The sequence below is a fragment of the Heterocephalus glaber genome, unplaced genomic scaffold (assembly GCF_053883595.1).
Source record: "Heterocephalus glaber isolate CG9 unplaced genomic scaffold, H.glaber_assembly_v1.0 deba00001610, whole genome shotgun sequence".
Classification (NCBI taxonomy): Eukaryota; Metazoa; Chordata; class Mammalia; order Rodentia; family Bathyergidae; genus Heterocephalus; species Heterocephalus glaber.
Window position 1 is genome coordinate 4381264 of NW_028258381.1, and position 26536 is coordinate 4407799.

Genomic DNA, 26536 nt, shown 5'->3' on the forward strand with positions numbered 1-26536 from the left:
CTGTATATCTTCCCCAAAGAATTAAAAGAATCATACCACAGTGATATATGTGCACCCATGTTCATAGCAGCACAATTTGTAATAGCTAAAACTTGGAACCAGCCCAATTGCTCATCAATTGGAGACTGGATAAAGAAAATGTTTTTTGGTTTTGTGGTTTTTTTTTTACAAAATGGAGTACTACTCAACCATAAAAAAATGAGAAATTAGAGGCATTTATAGCTAAATGGATGAATATTATGGCAATACTCTTAAGGGAAATAAATAGGACACACATGTGTAAATACCGAATAGTTTCTCTAGTGTGAGAAACTGAAAGTGTAAATAAGGACTAACAGGTATAATAATGTGAAATAGGAAAAAAAGAGGCAAAGGGAAAGGGGAAGTGGGAACGGTAGGGGAACAGAAAGAAGGGAGTGGAATTAATATGAGAAAATGAAAAAATGGAAACAAAGTCTTTGTAAATAGGGGTGGATGGAGGGGTTGAAGGGAGGGCAGGGGATGGGGAAAAAATAAGAACCAAGAGAGATCATGTAAAGGTGCAAATTTCCAATGATGAATGTCATTATATTGTATACCTAAAATGTACTGATAAAATAAAAAATAGGACTGCTAGATTTGATAACCAAATTCAGTGACATAGCTAAATACAAAGTCAACACTCAAAAAATCAATAGCCTTCCTATACATGAATAACAAACTCACTGAGAGATAAATTAGAGAAACAATCCCTTTCACAATAGCATCCAAAAGAAATGAAACACCTGGGAATCAATCTAAAGAAGAAAGTAAAAGAACTCTACATTGAAGACTACAGTGCTCTGAAAAAGGAGATCTAAAAGAATATCAGAAAATGGAAAGATATCCCTTGTCCTTGCTTAGGAAGAACCAATATAGTGAAAATGGCCATACTTCCAAAATTGTTATACAGATTTAATGCAATCTCAATCAAAATTCCAATTGCATATGTCACAGAGTTAGAAAAAACAATCCAAAAATTCACGTGGAACCAGAAGAGACCTAGAATAACAAAGGCAATTCTGGGCAACAAGGCCAAGGCAGGGAATATCACAATCCCTGACTTTAAATTATATTACAAAGCTACTATGATAAAACCAGCATGGTACTGGCAAAGGAACAGACCCGAGGATCAATGGACTAGATTAGAGGATGGAGAAACAACTCCAGACATACTCAGCTGCCTTATCTTTGACAAAGGAGCCAAACGCCCTCCCTGGAAGAAAGATAGCCTCTTTAATAAATGGTGCTTGAAAAACTGGCTTTCCACATGTCAAAAATTTAAACTAGACCCATATCTTTCACCAAGCACTAACCTAAAAGCAAAATGGATCAAAGATCGAAATATTAAACAGAAACACTAAATCTGCTGAAAGAGAGAATAGGTAGAATGCTGAGGACATAGGAGTAGGCAAAGACTTCATGAACAAAACCCAGACCGCATGGGAAATATACAAAAAAATCAACAACTGGGAACTCATCTCTTTAAAAAGCTTTTACACAGCAATAGGAACCACCAACAGAGTGAAGGGACAACGCAGTGTGAGAAAAATTTTTTACCAGCTATTCATCAGATAAAGGACTATTATCAAGAATATACAAATAAGTCAAAAAAATCAGACTCTTCATTAAGACCCAAACCAAAAATGAGCATCTGAAATGAAAAGACACTTCTCAGATGACAAATTAGGAAGAGCAAATAAATATATGAAAGAATGTTCAGCATCACTGGTCATTCAAGAGATGCAAATGAAAACAACACTGAGATTATATCCCACTCCTGAAAGAATGGCTGCTATCAAGAATTCAACCAACAATAAATGCTGGCAGAGACATAGATAAAAAGGAACACTTCTCCACTATTGGTGGGAATATAGACTGGTGCAACCACAGTGGAAATCAGTGTAGCGATTTCTCAAAAAAATTAAAACTAGAGTTTCCATTTGACTCAGGTATTCTTCTTCTTGGTATCTTTCCAAAAGAATTAAAAACATCACACAACAGCAATACATGCACATCCAGGTTTATAGCAGCACAGTTTGTAATATCTAAATCTTGGAAACAGCCCAAATGCATGTCAACTGATAAGCGGATAAAGAAGATGTGTTTTTAAAAAAATATAATGGAATACTACTCTGCCATGAAGACAGATGAGCTTCAGACATTTATAGCTAAATGGATGGACCTTGAGGCTACACTCTTAGTAAAATAAATGGGACACACATGTTTGAGTGCTGCATTGTTTGCCTGGTGTGAAAACTGAAAGTGGAAATAAGGACTAAAATTGGGGAGATTGGGTCGGTGGTGTCTAAAAGTTGTGAGTTTCTTCCTATTCTGGGCAAGCAAGAGAGATCATCTGTATGTCCAGGACTGAGTGAATGTTTGAGATTTTGCCTAATGGGAAAGAAGTTTTTGGAATGGTATTTCCTAAGTAAAGGGCAAGAATCCAACTAGATGACTAAATGGGGCTGTGTTTAAAAATGGCACCTTTGTGGCTGGGGATTTAGCTCAATGGCACTGTGCCTGCCTTTTAAGCTCAAGGTCCTGAGTTCTATCCCTGGTACCAAAAAAAAAAAAAAGAATGGCACCTTTGAAATATTGGTCCCAGTATCAGGTTATCTAGCCAAAGGCCTGTATTTTAACTTTCTTTAGCATCCATTTAATCCGTCAGTCCGAACCCTTTTCCACAACTGAACTCCGATTTTCTTGCTTTGGGAAAATAATCCACAGGACTGGGCCCTCCGCAACCATTTTTCTTCTTTCTAATCTATGTAAATTTCTGTGGTGACTATCTTATGTAAAATACAGAAGAATTTATTGTACATAGTTTCTATTAAATGATAAAGAAAATATTGTAGGGAACAGAGAAAGGAGACCTTACCAGAACCTCTGCAGTAAGTCCTAGTCTCCTGCGAGCCACGGCAGCACAAGGCGAATTACAGGAATGGTAGAAAAATGAGACTGAGACGAAGCTGAGCTTCGGGTCTGATCATTTCTGTAAAGACTAAAGACCCCAGCTTACTTCACCTTTTATTCAGTACATCAGGGGAAACAAATGTAACAAGTTCAGTACCTGCGCAAACAAGATGTAACAATCCAAGAACAATGAAGAACTGAGTAGATGTTTGTTCTTCCCAGGATGTTTTCAACTCCCAGGATGTTTCTTGTCCTGGAGAATCACAGCATCACCGGATCATTGAGGTCTCAGTTGTGACCGGAGGCCAAAACGGAATTATGTCTCGGAATTGCATAGCTGAGTTGTAGGCAGGAGAGCTAGGCTAACCAAATGATTTTCCCCTAAAATTGTGTAGCATTGCTCCCGACAAAACATTAAAAAAAGAAGATAAAGAAATAGAAAGTAGAGAGAAGTTCTAATAATTCCCCGAATTATATATTCCATGGTTTCACCCAAATTATATATTCCGTGGTTTCAAAAATATTTCAATACATATGCTGATTTGTTTCACTTATACCTCTAGGTCCTCTTAATTCATTGAAAAGAAAGTTTTGTGCTATTATCTGTTTCTTTTTTTTATAAGTCTTTTTTATCCATGAGTTGGAGTGTAACATTTCGTCCCTTTTTTAAAGATTATGGTTCACAGTGTATTAATGTTATTCTTTAATTAATTTGTTATGAAATATTGCTTTATTTTTCATAGAAGTAAAAAGACTTTTTAAAAACATTTTCTTTATTAATATCTAGTTGTATTACATTGAAAATTTAAATAAGTAAAAATAAATAAAAATAGGAGTGGAAATAACAGAAACAAAATGTTAAAACCTGTAAAGCATACAGGTGAAGAATCGCTTCCCCATCAGATCAGAGAGAAGTAAATCCAAAGCTGGCACTAGGAAAAACCTTTCAGAAACTTGCAAGCCACATGGATTCCTGGCATCTGATGTCTCTAAAAGTGTGCATATAGGTGGAGTAGAAAACAGAAATTTGTTGTATACCTTCATAGAAAGAGTTCCCAGCTCAATTAGATAGTGTACTTATGATGGTTGGTAAGATGTCTGTGGAATGTATTGAACTTAATATGTATTGATTTTACTGTTTGATGAATTAAATGTACAGTGTTTGAAAATCACACATCATGGAAAAATTTATCCAGAGTATTTCTGAATAATAGCACAAATAACCCTTTCATAAAAAGCTCTTCATTGCTCTCTGCAAATATCATAGAACTGCTTCCTTTTATGTTAAGGCTTTGTCTACTGTCTATGGAGCCAGATAATTCCCTCCCCATTACACTAACAGGAGACTGGAAGGTTACTCTCTGGGAATGCTAATTCAGGGAATCTGTTAATTTAAGGTCAGTAGGCAATGGTCAATGTGGGTACCGAAATGAAAGCAGGAAGTTTCAGGGAAAACTATAATAGTGACTGGTGATGCTCTTTTAACTCTTTTCACCCTATTGGAATAACAACATTTACACTCATATTCCCTTGAAAATTTTACTCTTGCTAAAAATTTTTAAGAGAAAAGAATTATAGAATACGATATTTCAAAATTTCCAAGAAAACATCTGGGAATCATTCCATGGTAGATTATAAAAATAGCCACATAGTCTTCTCCTCCCTGCATCTTTCAATGTGACATTGCAGACCTTCTTATTCAGAGATGGGAACTGCTTCTTCACCCTGTGTATCAGGGTTTGCTATGTGGTTTCCTTTGGCCAAAGAAATATTCACAAACATGATGCAAAACAGATGCTTAAAATTCACCTCTGCATCGGGATTGCTTTCTTACTGCATTGGAAGAACATTGGAAAGAACACTGGAAGAACATCATGGAAATAAACACAATTTATTCTCATTCTCTGGAATATGAGGGGAAAGAGAACAGAGATCCCTCAGCCTGCTGACCTCCACACATAAGATGCTAGATCATCCAGCTGCCACCCAACATGCAGTTGATCACAGAAGCATGAACTAATCCAAAGAAATCAGTTGGGGGCCAGGGATTTAGCTCAGTGGTTCTGGTGCCTGCCTCACAAGCACAAGGACCCGAGTTCAATCCCCGGTACAAAAAAAAAAAGAAATCAGTTGGATCTAACTAGACTCCAGTGGAGCCACAGAATCATAAGTGATGCAGATAGTCCTCATTTAGCCCCCTACCTGTTTAACAACTTTCAGATTCACAATTCAGTGCTCAGTTTTAATGACCAATCATTTTTTTTTGGTACAGTTCTGTACATTTTGTTTATAGGACCTCAATGTCTTTTTTGTACAGTGTACTTTATTTAAACAATATTATATTTTTTGCTGATTGTACTATGTCTCACAATACTATATTTTTATGTTCTGTCATACATTATAGTACTGCATGTAAGAGTTATGCAAAGTCATCAGGTTGGAGTCTCCTTTGACCATTTCTTTGTTCTGATTATTGTAATGAATGTACTATATACAATTCCTCATTTAGAGACCAATTCATTTAAGGATCTAGCTGCAGGAATGCCACCCAGTTGTTAAACAAGGAATGTCTGTATAAAAGGTTATTGTTTTAAATTATTCATCTTGAAGTTAATTTACTTCCTACACAACAAAAACTGACACACTAGCTGACCTATGTGTGTTAATATCCACTATGGAATAAGAGCCATTCTTGCACATAGAATTTTTCACTAGCTTTACTGACTCTAATTCTTAATTAGGAGAAAAGAAAAGTCAAGTTCAGTGTTAACTTGTGTACAAGAAACACTTGACTAGAAAACTGAGAATAAACTAAAGTGTTTGAAAATGTAAAAGAACTAGGAAAAAACTAAACTAGTAAAAAGACTAAGACATTATGAAAACTGACTTGTCCTCAGAAATGAGAGATAATGTTTCATTATATTATAAGAAGATGAAATTATAAAAATTTAAACTTCAAGAATGAAAAAGTGCTGTTGAAAATTAAAAGTATGATAAGAGAAGTGGAAAACCAGATAGAAACATCCAGAGATAAAATTGGGAAAATCTGTTAAGACAAAGAAAAAGTAAATAGGGGCTGGGGATGTAGCTCAGTGGTGCCGCACCTGCTTGGCAAGCACAAAGTTCTGAGTTTGATCCCTGGTACCAGAAAAAAAGATTTTTAAAAAAGACAAGAAAATCTGAGAATCAGTTTAAGAGTTCAGATGTGAACCAGAAGCATTTCAGAGACAGAAAAATAAGAGAGAGAGAGAGAGAGAGAGAGAGAGAGAGAGAGAGAGAGAGAGAGAGAGAAAGAAAGAAAGAAAGAAAGAAAGAAAGAAAGAAAGAAAGAAAGAAAGAAAAAGAAAGAAAGAAAAAAGAATTTCATCAGACAACTCAAGGCTTTTAGGAAGTTGAAAACATAAATTTTCATATTACTGCACAATAGTTTATGAAAGACCAACACACAGCACATGATTTTTGTAATAAAGACAAATTCTAAAAGTTTACAGAGAGGGCAGGACAGGAAAAACATTATATGCAGACTATTTGGAGTAAGAATATTATGTGACTATTAAATAAGTAGCTTTTTAGTTACTTTTTAGTAATTTTAGTAGCTAAATTAAAGGTCAGTTTACTGGAAGTTAAAAAATTGAAAAATCATTGAAAGCTGAAATACACTACAAGTTAAAAACCTTAAAAAATTGTGAAGGGAAAATATTCTTCACCAGAATTATACACCCAGTCAACCTAGTTATCAAGTGTGGGAGGAACTAATGACATTTTCAGGCATGCAAGGTTTTAAAGATTTTACTATCCATGCAGCTCTTCTCAGGAAGTTACTAGAGGAAGTGTTTCCTCCAAAGAGAAGATAAAACAAGAAAAGAGAGGAGAGAATGTGGATTTCAGGAAACTACGTATCCATCACAGGATGATGGAGGCTGTCAGCAGGACTCAAAGTGGCACGCAAGCCTGGGCTGGGCAGAAGGAACGCCCAAAGAAAGGCTTTTTCTTTGGAAAGAAGATGAAATTGATGGAATTCCAGATGCATTTGGAACATGTGGCAGGGGAAGAATAGGAATTCCATGTTTTGTCTTTGAATTTAGGGATTATGAAGTTGAATATGAAGTATAGAGAAAAATATTCTGATACAGAAAAATTAAGCTGCACATATATAAAATGCACATTCCTGATAAAATGGTATCTCAAAAATGTCATTTTGTTTTTCACATAAACTGTTTATACAGCGTTAGTAAAACTAGTGATTCTAACATCTTTTCACATATTTTAAATTCAAGCCAAAATTGTATGAGTAGGTTTCTCTAGGCTGCTTCTTTCAAAGTTAGTCAGTTACATGAATTTGATTCCTCAAACAAGCAAGAAGTTAGGGCATATTTTATAATGAAGTATTCGTACTACTATACGCTAAGAGTATTTTCCTTAGGGGGAGAAAAACAGTGCTAGAAAGACAGTAAGATTATGGGTGTCTGCCAAAAGCCAGCATGCTAGAACCATCTTGCAAAGGCAGTGTGACCCTGGGACAGCCAGCACCCCACCTCCATCCCACAGCTCCCAGTGGCACCCTGAGCTTCTGATGAAATCTCCTGATCCTAAACAAACTAGAGTGCACTGTTTCTAGAATAGCTGCCTTATAAATTTAAGAATGCAAAAATTCTCTAATTTCTTCTGTACAGTTACGAGGCAGCACCGCTACAATTTACTCTGAAATTGACTTAAGTACAACATGGTAAATGTTTTTAAATATAATGTTCCATTTCATACTGCTTATACAGCCCCTTCCCCAGCTAATGCAAATCTGATCTTGACAGTGTCCTTTGGAAGCCCTGAACTCTAGCAGAAGGGAAGGGCAGAAGAAAAACATTCTATGAACCTTATCTATTTTCTCAGACCCCTGGAGAGCACTCTCAGCGAACACCTGTTTTCTCAAGTATTGAACGTTTTTCTGTTCAGTTTTAAATTTTTTTAAGTAAAGTCATGACTGAAAGAGATGAGTTAATACTTCAAGAAGTGATCGTGGTAAAGAAGCAATGAAAGCCTAATAATTGGGCCAGGAAGAAGGTTATATATTGCATTTCAGGAAGAAAACAAAGCTGGAGGACCATTTTTACATTTCACATTAGTAAAAATATCCAATGATAATGATAATTTAAAACATATTAAAGAAATTTCTGCTGAGCCAATCTAAGAATTCTTACAATTAGTGAAAATGAAGAATAATATAGTAAACCATAATAAAGTTAAATAATCTGGGTATGGTCAAGGCACATAGTCAAAGAAACACATTGTAGAACATTTATTTTATATATATAATTATCATTAATTTAAAATACTTATAAATTATATGTAATTCATTATTAATATGTTATCACTAATTCTACTTATTATTCTTACCTGTAAAATATCAAGTAAAGATTGAACTGGAGTTTTTATTTAACCTACATAAACAAATCTTTGTGTTAGATTTACATAACAAAATTCATGTCAGTTGAATATTTCTGAAGTACTCATTTTTCTAAGGGTTTTGTGTATCACATTAACGCAGAGACAAGTGAATTATCATACTGTGATAGACAGTGAGCTACTAAGACTAGTTAAAATATTCACAGTAATGAATACCATGCTTGGTAGGTAAATAGTACACTTAGTTTAATAACACTCTAATCACATTTTTCTTTGGAATCTGCTAGATCTGGGGGATAAAGAACTTTAATCTTTAATGCATAACTCATTCTCCTGTGCATTTTATCCACTAGCACTATGGTAAATTATGATATGTCAACTTGACTTGAGTCAGAAATGCCTAGCAAATTAGGAAAGCTCTGGGTGTGTTTGTGGATGATTGACATATAGATATCTCAGAAAGTGAGGGGTAAAGACCTATCACAGTTAGGAGTAGCACCAACCAATAGGTTGGTAGCCTGGAAATATAGTTTAGTTTAGTTACTATGAGCAGACATTCACAGCAGCCTAATGATAGGGAAAATAGCCCACCGTGGCTAAGAGCTAATTCAACCTGTTAAACCCAACCTAGAGAAGTAAAAGAAAATACAAGAACAGAAGACAAAAATCAGGACAAAAATGGAGGAATATGAACCCTTTGCCACCAGCAAGGATGCTCTTAGCCCTCTGGACCAGTCTGGACATAGTTAACAGCTCCTCCCTACCAATTTCTTTTCAACTCAGTTCCCTGTAAAACAGCTAAATAACTAATTTTCTTTAAAGCCTAAACCTACAAACTCACCTGTTTAGAAGAAGGTCCCATGCTCTGCCTGTATAAGGCCAAGACAAAAAACACGTTGGACTTCTATCTCCTCTGGGTGGGTTTCTACTAAGAGCTTTTTTTTTCTATTATTATTTCTAATACAAACTTTCCTAAATTCTTCCTTTTATCCATGATTTTTATTCTCTAACTTCATGAGACAAAAAGCTCAGGTTTACATAAAATTAAAAGTTTCATCTTTGGAGGTCCCACTGAGCTGAATAAGAAGAGAAGAAGGAAGGTCTTCCTCTTTTTGTTTGGAGGAGTTCCAGTCTTTGCCTTTGCCATTGTCACTGATTTCCAGTTCTTTCAGGGTTACATGCAGTCAGCACCCTTCTGACATAGAATCACACTGGTGACTCTGCAGTGAGCTTCCAAGCATTTGACTGTCACTACTATAGGATCCTCAGTCTCCTCAGTATGCAGATGGCCATTTTGGATTCTTCCACCTCTGACTCCACAGAAAACCATGGGACTATTCGCCTTCTGCTCCAGTAAACCTACCTCATATATCCCTTGTGTATAATTATACTCATGTTTTATATTGAATCTGTTCTTCTAGTGAACCTTAATACAACTAGCTAGGAAGACCAGAGAATTATATGTGAAGCAATGGGAAAACCACAAAGAGCTGTATATGTAGACTCGACATTTCTGAGGGAATCATTTCAAGAGTCTTATTTGCATCTCCACATTGGCAAGGACTTGCACTTGGGGTGGATAATACTTATGAAGTAAGAAATAAAAAATTTATTACTTAATAAAGAAGTCAGTTCATTCACTAGCAAGTGACTCACTAGGCCACACTGGTCTCAAGGAATGTGTGATTCAAATTTATGCCTCATCCACCAAATTACATGGAAAAATTATATGAACTTTTTGTGTTCTTGAAAAAGGGTAAAACCACTAATATAAGAGTAAGAGTACACATGGTCTAATTATGTGGTCAAATGTGCCTTTGTGTTACAGGAATCAAAAAGAAGGGATAACCCAATATGGGTTGGACTAGTCACTAATTATTGGAAGTGGCCTGGATTTAGCAGTCTTGAAAGAAGGGTATATTTGAATAGAAAGATTTTTCAAGTAGATTTGTTAGCTTAACTTGAGAATAGTGCATTCATGAGACTGAAGAAACAAATCTAATGCAAATAGAAGGTAAATGTATGGAAAACAAGGTCAGAAAACTATAGAAGAATAATTTTATGCATATCTATACATATATATATATACATATATGTGGAGATATATCTCCACATTAGTGCTAACTTGAAAATCTAACTTCTAAGGAAGCAACTCTTGGTTTTCTGATGAGCTTAAAATGATGTTAGCAATTAGTGTTTTACAATGCATAAATCAACATTGATGAGCAGAACAGATTAAAGAGATTAAAATTTTACAGCACAAATGATCTTTAGGAAACTCTGAAAGTCATTAAACTGTTGGTACAGGAATTTACAAAGAATGTACAAAACTAAAAGATATTAAAACAGCGTCTGGATATGGGCAAGGAGAGACGAAAGAGTCAAAAAATTCTTTTGTTTTTAACAAAAACATCTGACATCCTCAGATGTCAGAAGCATTCTTCTAAGTTTGAAAACACCAAAACATCTCACTTATATTCACAAATATCTCACTCAAATCTGTTATGTATTCTTATATCTTATTATTTCCAAACATTTAAACTTACATCTTTCTTATCTGTACTTTTTTTGGTCACTTTTTTTTTAACTGAAGGAAATGAAAGTTTTGTTGAAAATAATACCAAAGCTTCATTATCAATGATAGAAAGCAACGCTAAGGTGTAATGTTAGTGTTAACATCAAGGAACATGGTGTCCTTGATTTCAAATTGTCCTTGATTCAACCAGCAGTGGAGAGTAATGGGGTCATTAGCAAGATGACAAGCATTAATAAAATTGATAGATTTAGACTTTGGCCGTGTGTGTGTGTGTGTGTGTGTGTGTGTGTGTGTGTGTGTGTGTGTGTGTGTGATGGGATGGAATGTCTGCTAAAACATCTACTCAGCCACAATGTCCAGGAAGAGTAACAGGAAAAAATGAGCAGGAAAGGGTGATTAAAGAACAGCTATATGTTTGAAACCTCAGATTCCCTGAGTGAGCTTTGGCTACTTGACTTTAGCACTCTTTCTTCAAGATGACTACTGTGAACCCACCAGGAATTTAAGGCAAGAGGAATTGATAAAATGACTTGGAACATCTTAATCTATATAACGAGGAGTGATAAATGATATTTCTAAAATGACTAAAATTTTTTTTTCTGACATTCCTCCAGCTGAGTGCCCATGACAATGAATGTGAATATATCAAATCTCTTTTCCATGTAGATCAATCTGTTGATGCCTTTCCCAAATTCTATAACGTTACTTGGTTGAAATAATAAGAACCCTTATAGCACATTGAGTAAATTACTCATCCATATGTGGTATGTTTTTCATATCCTGGAAAAAGAAGATTCCTCTGAGAATTTTGGTCCCTACAATATGTTTTACTTCCCTGGCTCACTACTTAATTGGACCTTTTGTGAATAAAATCAACACTGCTTAGCTTGAGAATGGAAAGTAGCATTCTATAGAGATGATTTGAAGGTAAGGATTTCTAAATAATATGAAAACAACTGGGACACTTTATTAAGACACTTGAGCCTCCAAATAAACAAATATCCCTAAATAAAACACACAGTCTTCCTAAGGGAAAGCTGAATGTTTCTACAAACTGGAAATAATGTAACCTACAAAAAATACTTAAAACTATATTGTCTGAATGGATAAAGTGACTTGGTTTTAATAGCTGTTTTCTCATACTATTTTCAAGACCTATAAGTAACTTAAAGAAAAGATCATATGAAAACAAAAATAGGAGATGAAAACAAAAATAATAAAATCATATGAAAACAAAAAAAGATACATGGGCTTTATTAAAAATACATCTTTTATTTTTGTCCATATCTAATAGATAAACAGACAAGTGAGACATGGCATTGTGTCTTACATATTTATACAGATAAGGGAATCACTGTCTAGGTCAAGTTCCAATCCATAAGTTATGAAACATGACAAAAGTAGGGGCTAGGTGGAGTGGGGAGGGAAGGAAGGAAAGGGGATGAGAAAGAATTAAGATGTGTTATGTAGACACACCAAATTTACACAAGGAATGGAAACATTGTGTAGTACGCATATGTACTAATAAATTGAAGAAAGAGAGGTGAAGAGAGGGCAAGGGAAGGAATGAAAAAGGGAAGAGAAAAGAAATCAGATGTATTATAGATGTACCAACTCTCCACAAGGAATGTGATCATTATGTACTACAAACTTGTACTAATAAAAAATAAAAACTGAAAACATCATGAGAAAAACAAAATCTTATTACAAATTCACAGCCAAGAGTTTTGGGTAAGAAAAATTCCCTTTACTTTAATGGAATACAGTTGCTAAAAGTAAGAAAGAAAATTTCAAATATATTAAATTTTCTGTGGTTGCATGCATCATTACATCAAGCTACTAAGACTGTATTCTCTCCTGGAGGAGTAGCTTTCCAATAAATGCCATCCACACTGAGAATCGATTTTTATTGTTGATTGAATTGGAGAATCATTTGCCAGGCATCTCCAGCAAGATTTCTCCTTTATTATATCGCTCAGGGGTAGGTAGGACAAGTTAAAAAGAATAAAGGATTTCAAGGGCTATAAAAGAACCCAACCAAGGAAATGCTTTGTTCCAGGTCTACTGACATTGTCTGATATTGAGCAGAAAGAAAGGTGATGTTTAATAGGAAGTGTAACCTGAAAAGGAGAGTTAGCACTCCACCAAACCGTAATGGTCCACAGAACTAATAACAGAAATTGTTCTGGAACCCAGCTTGTATGTTAGTACTGCCCACAGTTGGACCTAGAGACTATTCTGATGGGAATCAGCTATGAATTCAATGCCTTGATAGAAGAGCACTACTACTGTACTCTCCTATTCAAATATATCACTGGTCTTTGGGGTACTTGTTTAATTTTCACAACTTATTGGTAATATGACTTAGAGCATCAAAGAGATCCAATTACTTATTCACAAAATAGAGCCACATTAAGCATAATATGACCAAGGAAACATTTCAAATTATGAACATTTAAAATATTTATTTTATTTTATTTTGTATTTAAGAAAAATAATTTTTTAATTAGATAAAAAGACCTTATTTTAATACATCACCAGATGTGAAAACGCAAACCGAAGAAATATAATGGTTTTAAGAAGAATAAAGCACGGTGACAGAAAGCACGATGACAGAAAGCATGATGCTACATCTCTAAGCACTAACTGGATAAAACACACGCTTCCCACTCCCCCCCCACACACATATGTACAGGTTAGAGATTTATTAAAATGTTGACGTCTCACCAATATTCTGCAAGCAATATGCCAGATATACATAAACTTTCAGATAAAGATCACTATAAAACATCACTGAATCTCTGAAGGCTAAGACAAATAATTAAAATGTACCTAACATGTTCTCACTAAGAACAAAGGATCCAAGTTAGCTGGCTACCCCGGCAGCCTCCGACTCAAATTTCCGTATGTCCTTCTCACTATAAATGCTTTCTTTCCAGTGCTACAGCTGAATTCACAAGCTAAATCTTTTGAAATAAATTGCTGGTAAAGTAAATAGCTTATGGCTTAGTGTAAAGATTCATGTTTCTTAATGTTACGCAATGAGTCGTTGCCCGTGGGGATGTGTTAAACTAACATGTAAGTCCCACAGAGGGCGCGTCCTGCAGTCACACCAGGCCCCCCGTGTATTTTTCTCATTACAGTTACAGGCACAATGGTATCGCTTTTAAATCTGTACAATAACAAAGAAAGAAGTGGAGAGGCCGAAGTAATGAACCGTTTAACAAACTTAATAAAATGAAACAAGCTGTACGAGGAAGACTCAGAAGAGGTTTTCTGGTGGCTTATTCACTTCTGAAGGACCCACCTGGGACGCACGACAAGAGAAGCTGCTTCCTGCAGTGATATAAACTTCTAAAACCTTGATCCAATTGCACCTCCAAAGTCAAAATAAGTGTAAAAATAAAAGCTCTCCCACAAAACACATTTGAAGATTGTGCCAGCCGAAAAGAAAATAAAATGTTACCTTTAAAACTATGCATACTGAAGGATTTCTTCTACTCTGTGAACATTCTTCTTGATCTCATTTAGCTCTTTCAGTCAGATAACTAGCACAAATGGCTCTGAGTAGAGACCATATTTTATCATTTGGCTTCTTATGTTTCTTCCTAGAATAGTGAACGCCCAGAATACATGAAATGACATGCACTCATCTGGTCTTTCTTCTATAATTGGGTGTGTGGTAGGGACCGTGTATGTACTCCCATTTAATTTCAATTGATTCCAAGCATACATATGCATACAGAGTATTTCACACAGTTATTCAATAGAGAATTGAGATAAAATCACTTGTCATGAGAATAGCTTTGAGTCCCAGACACTGAGGATGTGTGCAGAGAAACAGCACGGGTGCTTCCCAATCTGCATTTCCTTCTTTCTTTCTGGTACCGGGGATCGAACTCAGGACCTTGCACTTGTGAGGCAGGTAGCAGAATTATTTCTTTATTTCTTTTGTCCATCCTAATGCCAAACCTTGAACTTACAAATATCACCTGGAATAGTACGTAATGGAATTGTACATAAAGGAAATAGTACCCTACAACTGGATATTTAAAACAGATTGCTGCAATCTTGGTAACTTTGTAACATTTTTTTTGAAGAATATAAACCAACAAAGAAGAGTAGAATAAGGAAATCTTAGATATTAGAAATAAATCTAATTTAGAAATAGATATTTCCCCCATTAAGAAAGAGCTTATCAATAATTTGATTTTTAAAACTTTTTAAAATGACAAAGATCAGGTTAATATTAAAGGTGAACTTGAAAGAGAAAAATAAAACAAAAATCCTTTCAGGGGGAGATGAATCCCTGAACTGTTATTTTCAAGGTTTTTTATCTTGTGAGAGTCATTTTAACTTCTAGAAAAGTCTCTCTCCTCATTTATAAAAGGTACCACAGATCTAACTCCTTCACAGGGCACTTCTACAAAGGACAGGAACAAAGGCCAATGAAGAAGTCTGTTATGATGTATCCTTGACCTTATTTTGTTTTAGGTAGCTTTCAAAAATACACAGAGTCAAAGAGATAAATTAAATAGTTTAGGGGATTGAGATAAATGGAAAATAGGAATAGAGGAAGATAGCCAGGAGTATAATAAACAATAGATTTATACCATATGGCTCTAAATATCATCAATGGTAAGCTGCAAATTTACATTCATTTCCAGCAGCCTAAGCAAAGACAGGGAAACACCAGTGTTTAGAACATTGAAAGACATACACAGTAGTAATTTAGTTAATATGCAATCACCAGGTTAACTCTAGTTACATTCAGTAATATTTATTTAAACTTTTTTGCCTCATTTTTCTTACTTCTAAAATGAATGATAATTATGCCTATCTCCAAGAATAATTAAATTATCAAATTAACTGTATACCTGACCTATAATACAATCTCAAGAAATGTTAGCTATTATTTTATTACTAGTAACAATATCACTGTCATCAGCAACAGCAGCAGCACTCCCTCTACCATTGCTGCTAACGTTTCTACTATTTCTACTTCTGCTTCTACAAGCAAGATGACTTATTAAGAAATACAGTATTTAATGAGCATTTATGATGCATCAAATACCTGGCTAAATTTTTTCCTTTAATAATATCATTTAATTCTTTAATCCACAATGTAAATATTTACTAAATATCTACTAGATGGTGGTATTATTCTAGATACCAAAAAAAAATGATATGGTGAAACAAACAAACCAGGATATTTCTGGTCCTTCTAGAGCTAAAAATTTACTGGGGGAGATGGGTACTAGTTTTTTCTTTTTTACTGCTAAGGAGATTGAGCTGAGTAACTCACGCAAGACCTCACAGCATGGACTGGAAGAGATGAGGTGCAGTAGGAGATGCCTGGAGCATATAGTCCATCAACCTCCCACTTTAACACACAGAAATAGTAAAGGAGTCATGTCTGTATTGACTGGAGAGTGACTCATATGTGTTCAGTGGAACACCACACTGAAAATGACAAGTTATTAGACATTTCTCAGAAAAAGAAGTAAAAGCAGCAAATAGACACATGGAAAAATTTTCAACATCACTAGTTATTCAAGAGATGCAGATGAAAACAACACTGAGATTCCACCTCACCCCAGAAAGAATGGTTGCTATCAAGAAACCAACAAATAACAAATGCTGGCGGTGGGGAGGGGTGAGTAGGGAGAAAGGAACCCTTCTCCACTGTTGATGGGAGTGCAGACTGGTGCAACCACTGTGGAAATCAGTATGGAGATACCTCAAAGAACTAGGACTAGAGGTCCCATTTGACCCAGCTATTCCCCTGCTGGGTGTCTTCCCAAAAGAATTAAAAGAATCATACCATGGCGATATATGTGCATCCATGTTTGTAGCAGCCCAGTTTGGAATAGCTAAAGCTTGGAAACAGCCCAAATGCCCATCAACTGGAAACTGGATAAAGAAGTTGTGCTTTTTTTAAAAAAATGGAGTACTACTCAGCCATAAGAATGAAAAACTAGAGACATTTATAGCTAAATGGATGCATATTGAGGCCATACTCTTAAGTGAAATAAATAGGACACACATGTGTAAATACCAAATAGCTTCTCTAGTGTGAATCTGAAAGTGTAAATAAGGCTTAAAATGATTAAAATGAATAATTGATAATTTGACATAAGAAGAAAAGGTCCAAAAGTGTAGGAGAAGTGGGAGGGGCAGGGGAAAGGAAAGAAGGGAAAGGAAAAATTATGAGGAAAGGAAAAAATGGAAACCAAGTCTTTGTAAATAGGGAAGGGTGGAGGGAGTGAAGGGAGGACAGGGAATGGGAAAAAAATAAGAACCAAGATATGTCATATACAGGTAGAAGCACCCAATGATAAATGTAAACACATTGTATACCTACAATGTACCAATACAAGAATTTAAGCAAAAAAAAGAGAAAATGACAAGTTATTGAAAGAGGCACTTGCCAATCCACATGAATGAATTGCCAACAAAAAAGAAGGCACAGAATAACAATATTTACCATACCATTCTTTTAATAATGCCATAAAACCTCTGCTGTTATACAAAGGAAGTAACTAGAAATGAACATAAAATTAATCCATGAAAACCTTCACATTCTAGAATGTGTCTCTCTGTCACTGTTGCCATAAGGAGGTGGAAGAGAAGGAGAGGAAACAGCTAGAAGTAGGGAGGGCCTTCACGTGCTCTGCAGATGCTGCATCTCCATATAGACGTGTGTTTACTGATCATTAGACCTGTCCCACATATATGTATATATTATATATGCCTCATGTCATTTATTTCATGTTTTATGTCATTACATAAATTATATTTGATATACTGTATATAATGTTTAAGGTATTAAAATTTTTTAATTTGATAAAATAATCTTTATCTTGCTTTTTAAATAAGAATTCTCCAAATTCATGATTAATTTCAAAAGATTTTTTTAAAATAGGTATGTAGGTGCTGTGGGTAAGAAGGAACCCTTCTTCACCGTTCGTGGGAGTGTAGACTGGTGCAACCACTGTGGAAATCTGAGTGGAGATTCCTCAAAAAACTAGGATTAGAGGTCTCATTTGACCCAGCTACTCCCCTGCCTGGTATCTTCCCAAAAGAATCGAAAGCATCATACCACAGTGTTATACGTGCACCCATGTTTATAGCGGCACAGTCTGTAATAGTTAATCTTGGAAACAACCCAAATGCCCATCAACTGGTGGCTGGATGAAGAAGTTGTGGCTTTTTTATAAAATACAGTACTACTAAGCCATAAAGAATGATAAACTAGAGACATTTATAGCTAAATGGATGCATATGGAGGCCATGCTCTTAAGTGAAATAAATAGGACACACATGTAAATACTGAATTGTCTCTCTGGTTTGAGAAACTGAAAGTGTAAATGAGGACCAAAATGTATAATAGATATTGTGAAATAGGCAGAAAAGTTTCAAAGGGGAAAAGTTTCCAGAGGGTAGAAATGTAGATGAGGAGTGGGTGAAAGGAAAGAAGGGAAAGAAAAAGTATGAGAAAAGAAAGAAATAATGGAAACAAAGCTTTTGTAAATAGGGAGGGTTGGAGGGGTGGAATTGAGAAAAGGGGAATCGGAGAAAACAAGAACTAAGATATGTCAAGTACTGGTACAAATTCCCAATGATGAATGTGATCATAATGTATACCTAAAATGTGTCAATAGAGTTAATTAAAAAAACAAACAAACAAGAATAAAAACCAATTAAATATATAATCATATATTCAAATAAGTACATTATATCTGTGTCTATAAAGAAAATCTTAAGAACTAATTTACATATTAGTGGAGAAATTGTTGAATGAGGGAATATCTATGTCAAGAAATATAAACTGTAAAGAAAAAAGTCATAGCAATTTATTTGAAGAGATTTTCACAAAGCATTGATGAGCAAAAAACAAGGATAAAACAAGATAACTTTCAATAAATTGTCAGAATCTTTCTTCAAGTGTGATCAAAATATGATGAATGTTTAAATTAACAAACCTTCTTTACAGTAAAGGACACATTGCCATTCATCTCTTTCAAAATACTCCCTGTCACTTTGAACACATTTAGCCCATCATTGTTAGCACTGTCTGAAGCAGCTCTGGAAGTTCTCTTTCTTATCTTTAATTGCACTGTCATGGCTCCCTTGATGTCCTGAATCGATTCAAAGTGTTTACCTTTCATGGTCATTCTGACTTTAGAGAAGAGCTAGAAGTTGCAGGGTGCAAGATCCAGTTACTAAGGTGAATGGGAACACAGTGTAAGACTTTTGCTTAACAGAAATTAGCAAAAAGGTTTTGAATCCATTCAGAACATTAAGATAGACATGAAAATCCACTCACATAAAGGACTCCAGACCTACTTCAGAAAGTGGTAAGACCTGTGGAATAAGCATGACCAAAGGAATGGGGAGTATTTTGAAGGGCTTCATGGCAATGTGTTTTTTATTGCAATAAATTTTTAAATGTAAACATTCACTATACTTTTATCACATGTCGTATTTACAATGTTGTATATTATAAGGTATTGTGAATGACAGGAAGAAAGAGAAACATGTCATGATGACAAAGACTAAATAGATGTTTTTGGTATTTCGTTGTGGGATTGAATCCAGGGAGCTCTGAGCTATACCGCATTGTTTTATTTTATTATTTTTTAAAAAATTTTGAGACAGGTTCTCACTACCTTACCCAGGCTGGCCTCAAACCTGCCATCCTCCTGTCTCAGCCTTGCAAGTAAGAGGTATAGCCAGGATTGCAGTTGTGTGCCACTGTACTCAGCTATGAAATGTTTTTTTAAAGCTCATATATATGTATAACTCTTTATGTATAATTGTTTTTGTGCACTTATATGTATTAATAGATTAGAATATCAAAAGAACAGTCAGATCTCTTGATAAACAGAGTGGACTAGTAGACAAAGTGGAAAAGCAAGTTGTAGAGAAAAATCGTAAAGGCAGTATGTTTAAAGCAAATGACTAGAGTGTTGGTTGTATGTACACACATGTATATATTCACTTACATATACTCATAAACATTTATGTTTTTCTGACTAAGAAGAAAAAGAAGCAATAGGATGTACTTTGGTTAATATTTGTGTTAGTTACTCTACTCTTGTTGCTGAGACAAAATACTCGACACCCAAAATTGGAGGGGAAGAGGTTTATTTGGTTTACAGTTCGTAGAGGTTTCAGTCCATAATCAGCTGGCTCCAAAGCAGGGTGGGTGGCAGACAGGCCTCCCAGAGGAGAAACAACATGCTCCCACCCCCACCCCAAGGTAGCAAAAGCAACAAGAAACCTTCACTGTGTCTTTCTGCCTCTTTTACCCCATCCAGACTACCGAAATTAGGGCGGTGCCAAACCACTCGTTCACGTGTAGTGGTTTAATGATTACACGCCCTTAATCCCACCTCTGGCCCAATGAGGATTTAGGGGAACATCCAGACCCAAACCATAACATTGGTTATCTTACAAAAATAGAATCGGAATAGACAGTTGGGAGATAGGCATTTGTAGGTAAACAGCAATTCATTTTAATTGTATATTGATTTGATTTTGAAAATTCTAAACTTACCAAAAATTTATAAATTAATTCATTATATGGGGGGAAAATTAAGGAAAAGTTTAAGATATAAAGCTGTATTGAGAAGAGAGAAGGCCATGTTCTCCTCCATGGGAAGCAGAGTGCGCCGCCCACGATGTCCCTTCTCCAGCGGCCCCGCTGTCCTCCCACACAGCCTCCACGGCGAGGGAAGCTCAGGCCTTCACCAGCTGTGCTCCAGTCAACCTTTGCTGCAGATTTGATCTATGTGGGCTGTGGGGAGCGGTGGCAGCCAAAAAAGCTCCATTTTAAATTTACCCTCCGTTGTAAATAGTTAGGAGATTATGTTATGGGGAACCGTGTCCTTGCCAACTCCGATGCTTACCTTCAGAGGTTGCCTTAGAAACAAGATGAATGTTCTGTAACCTCAAGAAACAAAGTAGCCCTTGACGGGGGGGGGGGGGGGGGGATGTTCTGAAAACTAGTAAACAAGGAAGCAGGTGTTTTTTTGTATAAAGGTCATGGTTAATGACCTAACTCACTGAGTGTATAAAAGAGAGGTGTAAATAAACTTGCTCGCTCGGTCTTGGGAGCCCTCCCGACTCTGTCTCTTTGTCTTATTTTCTCAGTCCTCCTTTCCCCCATTCAGGAACCTTTTGACTGGTGACGGCTGGTCCGTCACAGTGGGGAAGCAGAGGCTCCCTCATTCTTTCTAAAGATTGTCTAACCACCCTAAAAACAAGGAAACATCCGTGAGAAAAATGAGTACAGAGCAAAAAGTAAGAGCAAGTCTTGGATTCCACAATAGGTTTGACACGTATATTTCCTTAAATAGCCCCTTCATTTATCTGTGTGCGAGACTCCTGACGCTGTTGCTGCTGCGCTGATGCGCCAGCTCATCCAGCGAAAGAACTAGCAGCATAGTCCTCACATCTTTACCTGTTTTCCTTAAATAACTGTGAATTTAGTCTTAAATCACCATCTTCACCAAAAGTCTTTTGTGGAGGAAAATTCACACTAATAGATAAAATAATGAAATCCATTTTCAGGTTGATTTCCAAAACCCACTTCATATAATTATCTCTCCCTTGCTATTTAAACAAATACCTGCTTTTCTAAAGTTCATGCTATTTACCTTCTTTGTTTCTAATATGGAAAAGTTTGTTTTTAGCCAGGGTTTTCTCCCTTGCATTCATTATTACATACCAATATTCTGTCCTTGAAACAAAGGCCTTTGTCACTTAAGGAAAAGCCCAAGCAATTAAATGAAACAGGTATCAATTAAACAGAAAACAGATTTTAAGACATCGATTAAATTTTTGACAGAATTTATTATGCCTAGAACCAAAATAGCAATTTTTAAATCTAAAAGAGTTTGGATCCTCTAGAGCCATATCTTAGAAAGGAACTATTTTGCCTATTACCAATTAAAACATGCCTTCAAACAATAATAAACCACAAACTGATCTACAAGTAGAATTCAGACCATACAAATAAAACTTGGAAAAAAAACTTAGCAATAGATGAAGTTAATCCAGCATGGGGAAAGAAAAAAAAAAATGATAAGATGAACCACAAATGGTACGATGAATGGTAAAATGGTAAGATGAATTAAATAAATTTTGTTGAGCGTCCTTAGGAAACTGCTCTATTACCATCAGCCTCTGTCAGAGGCCCTGTGGAATAACAAGTAGGAACTCTGGAGAGGAGGCTGAGGGGAGCTCAGCACAGAGAACCTTCCTACTGATTTCTTGCTCTCTCCTAGGAAGAGCTGACTTCTTTTTTTAAATTAATAAATTTTATTTTATTTTATCCCATTCTCCCCTCAAGCTCCCTCGCCTCCCTATGTACAAAAGCTTTCTCTCCATTTTTTCTTCTATGTTCATTTTTTTTCTTGTCCCTTCCTTCCTTTCTCCCTCTCTTCTGCTTAGAGAAGTTCCACTTCTGTGTGCCTGGAACTGGCACACAGGCTTAGAAATGGGAGACAGACATCAAGGGAGAACTGGATTCACCCTCTGCGTCCTCTGGGAAGGTCAAGCTGTATTAAATAACAATGGAGAAGTTTTTATATTCTCATATAACGAGATTGAGTTTGACATAGAGGAGCAACAGCCATAGACACTACTGGCATTAGGGCAGAGGGCAGTGCCCTAATGCTGAGGCGGGCAGGATAGGAAGCCATCAACTGAGTAAGAGTGAAAGAGGCAGAAGCCACCCAGCTCTTCATTACAGCCAAAGCCTGCATGAGAAGGTCTGATAACTCTTACTAGGAAAGTCTTCCCTAGACACCAAACAATAAATAACCCCATGACAAGGGAAAAGGAAGAAAAGGAACTTTGAATTCAATTGAATGTATATTAAAACATTTTTTGAATATTTGCCTATAAACAGGGTCTATCTTGTAACAATTTTGATATTATACTTGAATAGATATATCATATGATTTATTATTGTATGCAACTTTTTCAATCACTTAGTGGAGTTCTGAAGTCAAAATTTAAAGTTTCTTACTTATATAAACAAAACTTTTGCACAACATAGTGAGTCCTCTATGGACATGCACCTGCCCTAATATCATGTGTGGCTAACTGCAGAGGTTTTTGGTTTGTTTTGTATTGGTACCGGGGATTGAACTCAGGACCTTGCACTTGCGAGGCAGCTGAGGTGCCACCGAACTAAATCCCCAGCCCTGCAGAGTTTTAATGGGTTCACCATCTTCATCTCCGCTGAAAGTCCGGCCATCTCCCACAAGACAGTGTCAATGAAGATGGCATATCAAGCAGCAGAGACTCACAGTCCTTTGACTTTTACATTATCATAAATTTTGGTCATATATTACTTCAATCACATGATCCAAAATACTATTTTAAAACTATATTTAAATAGTTCTGTCATTGAATTAAATTTAAATTGTTAATTTGATCATCAGAATTCCTCTTGTTTAGCTGGCTCATATTACATGTCTCTGAATTCTTTATGCTCTCAAGTATGTTGACCTTTCAGGTTTCTCCCTGCCTTTCCACCCATTCCAGGATTCAGTTCTTATGCTACCCACTTAAGACTCAATGGGCACTTACACCAACTCTCACTGTCATCTCATTTAATCAGGCATTCTAGTCTTGCACTGATACATTCTGGAACCCCCAGCCTAGAATATAAAGGTTCATCTTTTTTGCACTTGTACACATAGTTGCTGAGCATCTTTGCAGAAAATCTCAAAAGCATTTAAATTGGTAATATTTCAAGTTTATGCTCTTCAAGCTGAAGTGAGTACTCAGTTCTACTGATAAATATTTTTATTTCTAATAAACTATTTTTTCCAGTTTCCTACCACATATTTCCAATGCACTCTGCTTATATCAGAACTCTGATCTTTCTACTTATTTCATTTCTTTGTAGATATACTTTCCTCCGACTTATTGGAGAAAATAGAATTTACTAACTAGAGATTGAATCAATTAACTCACCAAATCTGTATGTTTACCTTAAATGTGTATCCTTTCACCCCCTTCACCCTGCTAACATTTTGAGAGAACTCCTCATTCAGAGAAAAACCCTCCCATCTGTACATTGGGTCTCATATCTGCTCTTTCATTCACTTTTTATTACTGGCTTCTTTATTAACATTTACACATACTGCAGTATTTCTTCATCAAGGTACATGAATGGTAGATAAGTGATTGATAGATAGATAGATAAACAGATGAATTCCCTCCCCTTGCCTCAAGATTTATTACAAATAACACCTTAACATATTAAATGGAAAATATATTTTCTCCACTTTTTACCGACACGTCTTTCTCAATTAGCTAAAATCTGGCAACTCAATCCAAAATACTCACCAATGCTTCTTTACACTATGTTTTCGGTAAAGTTCTCTTTGACAGCTTGTTTTGTTACATAATTAAATTACTGTCATTTTTTTTTTTTTTGGTACTGGAGATTGAACTAAATTATTCTCATTTTTAAATCTTAGGTGACCTTTCAAGAACACTTGAAATTCTTTACAATTTTTCTTTTCACAAGCATTTACTCTTACAGTATCACCTTCTCCTGGTTTAAATCAGATTTTGATCTCCTGGTTAAAAATTGGACATCCCTTAAAAATTACTGTTATGAGTTTAGGTATATATATATATAATATTTATATTTAAACATATAATATATATTATATATTAATTATATTAATATTAATTAATTATGTTGTGTATTAATATTTCATAATATATTTATATATAAATACAAATATATATACATATTTTGGTACCAGGAATTAAACTCGGAACCTTGCACTTGCAAGGCAGGTGGTGGAACCACTGAGCTAAATCCCCAGCCCAGGTTTAGATATATTTCTTAATCTCCACTGGGTAATTTCATATACTCTTGATTTTCTTTCCTATCCACACACTGATTTTCCAAATAACACATCCATCCAAGACCTGTTTCCTAAACTCACCAATTAGTAAGCAAACTTCATACTAGAAATTTTCACTTAAACATCCCAGTAGAACCTGAATTTCACTACATTCAAAATGTTCATTTCCCAAAGATGCTTTTCCTGTTTGAATATATCACTCTCTAATGTATTTCACTAGTCATAAATCTAGATGTCATTGTTTGACAGTATTTTTTACCTAGCTTGACATCTTTTGTTTCAAGTCTAGCTTGATGGCTTATGGTGAAATTTTTTTGACTGGTATGATAGGAAACAATTGTTGCCAATGGCAGTGGTCATGAATACCTGTTTTTTTGCTATTCTTCTTGGGCATGCTGCTAACCTGTATTTACCAGCACACTTCCAATGAGGTGAGGTCATTTGATTGAGATACTTAGTGGAATTATATGCACCATTTGCAGGGCTGGCCATGATGTTAGTGTGGAGAATAAATTGAAAGTGGAGGCATACTCCATTCGTATAAGCAAAGAAGTAGTCTAAGCAGAAGTCATTTCATCTTGCATAATACCAGAATGATGGAAGAGAAGAACACAAGCATGAGAGATATTCATAAGAAATAGTGTATGATACATGGGTGGATATATGTGGTGGGAGAGATATTAAGGGTTTTTTGCTTTATGCAATAGAGTAAGTGAACATATCATTCCTTGATAAAAGGAATAGAAGAAAACAAAGAAAAATTAGAAAGTTGGACAGGGATAATTAGTAAATCATTTGGCAAATGGATAACTCAATATGATTACAGTGGACCCTTGACTTACAAACTCAATTGGTTCCCAAAGGCAGGTTGTAATTCAAGGTGGTTGTAAGTCAATACAGCTGAGATCTGGATGTTTAACTGGGTACATGGTATAGCTAACAAGAGGCAGATGAATCTTCCATTTATTTAATTAACTCAAGTTGCTCCTATGTCAGCGTGGTCATAACTTGAGTGTCCACTGTATGTGACACAACCCAAAATTGAAAGTGTATGACTTCAGTAGATCTTATCTTAATTACATCTTCAAAGACTCTGGGGCTGAGAAGTTTGTTTTGTCTCTTCTCTGTCTTTCTGTCTCTCTCCCTCTCTCTCTCTCTCTCTTCTCTCCCCTCCCCTCCAGGAGCAATCCATTCTACACAGATAAAATCAGAAATATGTATCTTAAATGTCAAAATTAGTGCTAAAGAAAATATTTGGTATAATTGCTTAATTGTTTTTTGGCATGTTACAGATGGGAGAAGTAAATTCAATTAGAAGTGGGCAATTTTTCCGGACCTCTGTCATAGTTTTCCTTTTTTTGTTCAAGGGGTACACACAAAATACAATATTTCATGTACTAGTTTACTTAGATAGTTAACAATTTTCATGTTTTTCTGAAGTGTTCAATTTTTTGCGCAACAGTAAATTAGCCTGAAGTTCCACAGGAATATATTTCTGCTCTTTATAAATTTTATTTTTTAATTTCAATGTAATATACATAGATATTAGTAAAGAAAATATTAAAAAGCACTCTTCTTTTATGAGAAATTAAAATAAAATAAAACAAAATAAAATTTTATAATAAAATAGAGAATGGGTTCTATTTTTGTAAAGATATGTAATCATACCTACTTATATATGTACTGACTATTTTGTTTTGGTTTTGGTACCTGGAATCAAACTCAGGACCTTGTGCTTGCCAGTCAGGCTTGTCATCACTGA